The sequence below is a fragment of the Erpetoichthys calabaricus genome, chromosome 10 (assembly GCF_900747795.2).
Source record: "Erpetoichthys calabaricus chromosome 10, fErpCal1.3, whole genome shotgun sequence".
Classification (NCBI taxonomy): Eukaryota; Metazoa; Chordata; class Cladistia; order Polypteriformes; family Polypteridae; genus Erpetoichthys; species Erpetoichthys calabaricus.
The window spans coordinates 146513968-146521752 of NC_041403.2; positions in this window are offsets into that span (position 1 = coordinate 146513968).

A 7785-nucleotide genomic window follows, 5' to 3' on the forward strand; every position below is an offset into this window, starting at 1 on the left:
ATATATATATATATATATATACACACAGGGTGAGCCAAAATTATGTTAACACTAATGGTACTGCTATGTATACAGTGGTGTGAAAAACTATTTGCCCCCTTCCTGATTTCTTATTCTTTTGCATGTTTGTCACACAAAATGTTTCTGATCATCAAACACATTTAACCATTAGTCAAATATAACACAAGTAAACACAAAATGCAGTTTGTAAATGGTGGTTTTTATTATTTAGGGAGAAAAAAAAATCCAAACCTACATGGCCCTGTGTGAAAAAGTAATTGCCCCCTGAACCTAATAACTGGTTGGGCCACCCTTAGCAGCAATAACTGCAATCAAGCGTTTGCGATAACTTGCAATGAGTCTTTTACAGCGCTCTGGAGGAATTTTGGCCCACTCATCTTTGCAAAATTGTTGTAATTCAGCTTTATTTGAGGGTTTTCTAGCATGAACCGCCTTTTTAAGGTCATGCCATAGCATCTCAATTGGATTCAGGTCAGGACTTTGACTAGGCCACTCCAAAGTCTTCATTTTGTTTTTCTTCAGCCATTCAGAGGTGGATTTGCTGGTGTGTTTTGGGTCATTGTCCTGTTGCAGCACCCAAGATCGCTTCAGCTTGAGTTGACGAACAGATGGCCGGACATTCTCCTTCAGGATTTTTTGGTAGACAGTAGAATTCATGGTTCCATCTATCACAGCAAGCCTTCCAGGTCCTGAAGCAGCAAAACAACCCCAGACCATCACACTACCACCACCATATTTTACTGTTGGTATGATGTTCTTTTTCTGAAATGCTGTGTTCCTTTTACGCCAGATGTAACGGGACATTTGCCTTCCAAAAAGTTCAACTTTTGTCTCATCAGTCCACAAGGTATTTTCCCAAAAGTCTTGGCAATCATTGAGATGTTTCTTAGCAAAATTGAGACGAGCCCTAATGTTCTTTTTGCTTAACAGTGGTTTGCGTCTTGGAAATCTGCCATGCAGGCCGTTTTTGCCCAGTCTCTTTCTTATGGTGGAGTCGTGAACACTGACCTTAATTGAGGCAAGTGAGGCCTGCAGTTCTTTAGACGTTGTCCTGGGGTCTTTTGTGACCTCTCGGATGAGTCGTCTCTGCGCTCTTGGGGTAATTTTGGTCGGCCGGCCACTCCTGGGAAGGTTCACCACTGTTCCATGTTTTTGCCATTTGTGGATAATGGCTCTCACTGTGGTTCGCTGGAGTCCCAAAGCTTTAGAAATGGCTTTATAACCTTTACCAGACTGATAGATCTCAATTACTTCTGTTCTCATTTGTTCCTGAATTTCTTTGGATCTTGGCATGATGTCTAGCTTTTGAGGTGCTTTTGGTCTACTTCTCTGTGTCAGGCAGCTCCTATTTAAGTGATTTCTTGATTGAAACAGGTGTGGCAGTAATCAGGCCTGGGGGTGGCTACGGAAATTGAACTCAGGTGTGATACACCACAGTTAGGTTATTTTTTAACAAGGGGGCAATTACTTTTTCACACAGGGCCATGTAGGTTTGGATTTTTTTTCTCCCTAAATAATAAACACCATCATTTAAAAACTGCATTTTGTGTTTACTTATATTATATTTGACTAATGGTTAAATGTGTTTGATGATCAGAAACATTTTGTGTGACAAACATGCAAAAGAATAAGAAATCAGGAAGGGGGCAAATAGTTTTTCACACCACTGTATACTTGTATACAATTTTTGTAGACAATTTATGTGCCACATATGGTACGTGTTGAACATGATGGCGAACAGGTTGAGACATTCCTGTAAATCATCTTGCATATATGAAGTGTGTTTTGTGAATAAATTGTTTCCGCCATTCAAATTTTGACTCGCCCTGTGTGTGTGTGTGTATATGTGTATATATATATATATATATATATAATATTGTCACAGGTGGCTGGGGGGGAAGAGGATCGGGGACCAGATGTGCTGGGGGGAAGAGGATCGGGGACCAGATGTGCTGGGGGGAAGAGGATCGGGGACACCCGGAGTGCTTCCTGGTACGCAGCCGGCACTTCCGCCACACTGGGGAGTGCTGGTGGAAGATTGCTTATAAATAAATAAAATCTCTATCCATTATCCAACCCGCTATATCCTAACTACAGGGTCACGGGGGTCTGATGCAGCCAACCCCAGCCAACACAGGGCGCAAGGCAGGAAGCAAATCCCAGGCAGGGTGCCAGTCCACCGCAGTGCATGCACACCCATACACCAAGTACACACACAATGCACCTAACCTGCATGTCTTTAGACTGTGGGAGGAAACCCACGCAGACACGGGGAGAATATGCGAACTTCATGCAGAGAGGACCTGGGAAGCGAACCCGGGTCTCCTTACTGCGATGCAGCAGCGCTACCCACTGCACAACAGTGCCGCATATATAATATAGATATACACGGTGCATCTCTAAAGTATTCACAGCGCATCACTTTTTCCACATTTTGTTATGTTACAGCCTTATTCCAAAAGGGATTAAATTCATTTTTTTCCTCAGAATTCTACACACAACACCCCATAATGACAACGTGAAAAAAGTTTACTTGAAGTTTTTGCAAATTTATTAAAAATAAAAAAAACTGAGAAATCCCATGTCCATAAGTATTCACAGCCTTTGCTCAATACTTTGTCGATGCACCTTTGGCAGCAATTACAGCCTCAAGTCTTGTTGAATACGATGCCACAAGCTTGGCACACCTATCCTTGGCCAGTTTCGCCCATTCCTCTTTGCAGCACCTCTCAAGCTCCATCAGGTTGGATGGGAAGCGTCGGTGCACAGCCATTTTAAGATCTCTCCAGAGATGTTCAATCGGATTCAAGTCTGGGCTCTGGCTGGGCCACTCAAGGACATTCACAGAGTTGTCCTGAAGCCACTCCTTTGATATCTTGGCTGTGTGCTTAGGGTCGTTGTCCTGCTGAAAGATGAACTGTTGCCCCAGTCTGAGGTCAAGAGCGCTCTGGAGCAGGTTTTCATCCAGGATGTCTCTGTACATTGCTGCAGTCATGTTTCCCTTTATCCTGACTAGTCTCCCACTTCCTGCTGCTGAAAAACATCCCCACAGCATGATGCTGCCACCACCATGCTTCAATGTAGGGATGGTGCCTGGTTTCCTCCAAATGTGACACCTGGCATTCACACCAAAGAGTTCAATCTTTGTCTCATCAGACCAGAGAATTTTCTTTCTCATGGTCTGAGAGTCCTTCAGGTGCCTTTTGGCAAACTCCAGGCGGGTTGCCGTGTGCCTTTTACTAAGGAGTGGCTTTCGTCTGGCCATTCTACCATACAAACCTGATTGGTGGATTGCTGCAGAGATGGTTGTCCTTCTGGAAGGTTTTCCTCTCTCCACAGAGGAACTCTGGAGCTCTGACAGAGTGACCATCGGGTTCTTGGTCACCTCCCTGACTAAGGCCCTTCTCCCCCGATTGCTCAGTTTAGATGGCTGGCCAGCTCTAGGAAGAGTCCTGGTGGTTTCGAACTTCTTCCACTTACGGATGATGGAGGCCACTGTGCTCATTGGGACCTTCAAAGCAGCAGAAATTATTCTGTAACCTTCACCAGATTTGTGCCTCGAGACAATCCTGTCTCGGAGGTCTACAGACAATTCCTTCGACTTCATGCTTGGTTTGTGCTCTGACATGAACTGTCAACTGTGGGACCTTATATAGACAGGTGTGTGCCTTTCAAAATCATGTCCAGTCAACTGAATTTACCACAGGTGGACTCCAATTAAGCTGCAGAAACATCTCAAGGATGATCAGGGGAAACAGGATGCACCTGAGCTCAATTTCGAGCTTCATGGCAAAGGCTGTGAATACTTATGTACATGTGCTTTCTCAGATTTTTTATTTTTAATAAATTTGCAAAAACTTCAAGTAAACTTTTTTCACGTTGTCATTATGGGGTGTTGTGTGTAGAATTCTGAGGAAAAAAATGAATTTAATCCCTTTTGGAATAAGGCTGTAACATAACAAAATGTGGAAAAATTGATGCGCTGTGAATACTTTCCGGATGCACTATATATATGTGTGTATATAATATAATTTTTTTTTTGTTTTTTTTTTTTAGCCATCCAAGGTAAACTTTGTTAAATTGGTCCATGAATGTGTGTGTATTTTTCCCTGCAGTGAACTGGTGCCCAGTCCAAAGATTGTTCTACTTTGCGCCCAATGATTGCAGGTACCCTGTGACCCCCACCCTTTTATAAATGGGTTACGAAAATGGAAGGATCCATGGCTTGATGACATAGCAGAACAGCTCATCAGACTATGGCATACTAGAGATATGTCTTTTATGCCCACTAATGTGGCTGGTTAGAACAGAAAGTGGGGCTTTTGGGACTAACAAACACAAATACAGTACACTGGAGGTATGGAGGCACCTATTTGAAGAATTCCAGTTTTTCTAGAGTGATTTAAGGGAGAGAATTTTGGGGGGGGGGGGAGTTCTGGAAGATCGTATCCAGGAACTTTTGAATTCCCCAGAATGTTTGCACACCATGGCCATTCAGCTTCACAGCAGTAGTGTGTGTGCCCTTGTCCCTACAGTATGGGCTTCTTCATCAGGTTATTGCTCCATTCTGCAAGCGGAAGGAAAGTTTTGGGTTGGTTCCAGGAACATAAAGAGTCATTAGCGGGTAATTCAGTGATCTTACAGGTTACAGGTTACCCAGTGAGCCTCTGTTGGATAAAATGAAACTATTCAGTCTAGAACCACCAAGTTGCTGCAACTGTGGGCCACATGGCAGGCAAGGTGGACAGCGTATCGGTGTAGAGTATCTTGCACCTTCTTGATTAAGTACAGAGAAGAAAAACTGAGGGCCAACAGACCCACCTTATCAGTAGGTATTATAAAGGAATATGTAGGATTTGAGCGAATTTCAAGTCTGTATCTTGTGTACTTATTTAATCTTACTTATTGTCACACACTGTGATGTCGCTCTGTGATCTGTGGGTAAGTCTAAACTTGTTTTTATAGCATAGGATTTAATCTTCATTTATTGGTCAGTTATTTACGGCATTCCCCCATGCCATACTCTGCGGCCTTGTAAGCCAACTCAGCTTTGCAAAAGCGGAGCACATTTTATAGTTGAGACCTTGTAGACTGTGGTTGTTTCTGCATTATGGACCAGTGGGGAACAGCAGTGACACAAATTATTGTGCAAAAGTGAATTAGAACATTAACTTTGTAGTTTAACTTACTATTAAAATATTCATAGCATCCCTCAGCTGTATTTTCATAAACATTTTTTATCTAATTTTCTAAATATAATTGTTATCTACAAAAATATTGCTTGTTGTAGTTTATGAAATTGCCTTTATGCCAAGCAATGCAAGCCCATTTCCAACAGAGGGACTGGATCAGTCAGGCCTGTAAATAAACGGCTAAAAAAATAAAAGGATCACTTTTTAATCCGAGTATAGCATCAAAACAATGAAACTTCTGGGCTATTGTTCTGGTCAGTTAAGTAGCAGAGGGGGTTGTTCATCAGTTTCAGCTGCTTTGGTGTTAATGAAATTAACAACAGAGGGGCAACAATGAGACGACCCCCAAAACAGGAATGGTTTAACAGGTGGAGGCCGCCGACATTTTTCCCTCATCTGTTTTTTCACTCGGTTTGCATTTGGCTATGGTCCGTGTCACTACTGGTAGCATGAGGCCATACCTGGACCCTACAGCGCTGGCACAGGTAGTCCAACTTCTCCAGGACAGCACATCAATACGTGCCATTCCCAGAAGGTCTGCTGCGTCTCCCAGCACAGTCTCAAGGGCATGGAGGAGATTCCAGGAGACAGGCAGTTACTCTAGGAGAGCTGGACAGGACCCCTCGTAGAAGGTCCTTAACCCATCAGCAGGACTGGTATCTGCTCCTTTAGGCAAGGAGGAACAGGATTAGCACTGCCACAGCCTACAAAATTACCTCCAGCAGGCAGGCTACTGGTGTGGATGTCTCTGAGGAAACAATCAGAAAGAGACTTCATGAAGGTAGGCTGAGGGCCCAACGTTCTTTAGTGGGCACCGTGGAGCTCGATTGACATTTGCCATAGAATACCAGAATTGGCAGGTTCACCACTGGCGCCCTGTGCTTTTCACATATGAGAGCAGGTTCACCCTGAGCACATGTGACAGACGTGAAAGGGTCTGGAGAAGCCGTAGAGAACGTTATGCTGCCAGTAACATTGTTCAGCATGACCGGTTTGGTGGTGGGTCAGTGATGGTCTGGGGAGGCATATCCATGGAGGGACACACAGACATCTACAGGCTAGACAACAGCACCTTGACTACCATTAGGTATCGGGATGAAATCCTTGGACACATTATCAGATCCAGTGCTAGTGCAGTGAGTCCTGGGTTCCTCCTGGTGCACGACAATACCCAGCCTCATGTGGCGAGAGTATGCAGGCAGTTCCTGGAGGATGAAGGAATTGATACCATTGACTGGCCTCCACACTCAGTCGCCTGACCTCAATCTGATAGAACACCTCTGGGTTTGACATTATGTTTCAGTCCATCCGACGCCGCACCTCAGACTGTCCAGGATCTCAGTGATGCCCTGGTCCAGATCTGGGAGGAGATCCCTCAGGACACCATCCGTCGTCTCATTAGAAGCATGCCCCCTCCCCCCCACACACCGTTGTCAGACATGCATACAAGCACGTGGGGGCCATACAAACTACTGAGTATGATTTGAAGTTGCTGCAGTGAAATTTCAGCCAAATGGACTTGCCTGCCTCCTGCATCATTTTTTCACTTTGATTTTTGGAGTGTCTTTGAATTCAGCCCTCTGTAGGTTGATCATTGTCATTTCCATCAAACGATGTTACGTCCTTTTATTCCTAACACATTACCAGGTCCATAGCAGTAGAGATAGCCAGCAGGTTTTTTTTTCCCATTGAGATCTAATATGTTTTCGAAGTGTTCCTTTAATTTCTTTGAGCAGTTTTATCCATCCATCCATCCATTGTCCACCGCTTATCCGAAGTCGGGTCGCAGGAGCAGTAGCCTAAGCAGGGAAGCCCAGACCTCCCTCTCCCTGGCCACCTCCTCCAGCTCCTCTGGGGGGACCCTGAGACGTTCCCAGGCCAGCCAGGAGATATAATCCCTTCAGCGTGTCCTGGGTCTGCCCCGTGGCCTTCTCTCAGTGGGACATGCCCGGAACACCCCCCTAGGGAGGCGTCCAGGGGGCCAGGCCCGGCCTTAGGCATAGGCGAAGTAGGCGATCGCCTAGGACCCCGGCGTCCGGGGGGCCCTGAATCGACTCCTTGGTCTAATTTTCACACATTTCGCAGAGCTTCCAGGGGGGCTCCGCCCCCCTCAGGGGGCCCCTGGACCCCCCTTTCGCCTAGGGCCCCATAATACCTAAGACCAGGCCTGAGGGGGCATCCTGACCAGATGACCGAATCACGTCAACTGACTCCTCTCAATGCGGAGGAGTAGCGACTCTACTCCGAGTCTCTCCCGGATAACTGAACACCTCACCCTATCTCTTAAGGAAAGTCCAGCCACCCTGCGGAGAAAACTCATTTCCGCAGCTTGTATCCGTGATCTTGCTCTTTCGGTCACTACCCAAAGCTCATGGCCATTGGTGAGGGTTGGAATGTAGATCGACTGGTAAATCGACAGCCTCGCCTTTTGGCTCAGCTCTCTCTTCACGACGATGGACTGTTGCAGAGCCCGCATTACTGCGGATGCCGCACAGATCTGTCTGTCAACTTCCCGCTCCATTCTTCCCTCACTCGTGAACAAGACCCCGAGATACTTGAACTCCTCCACTTG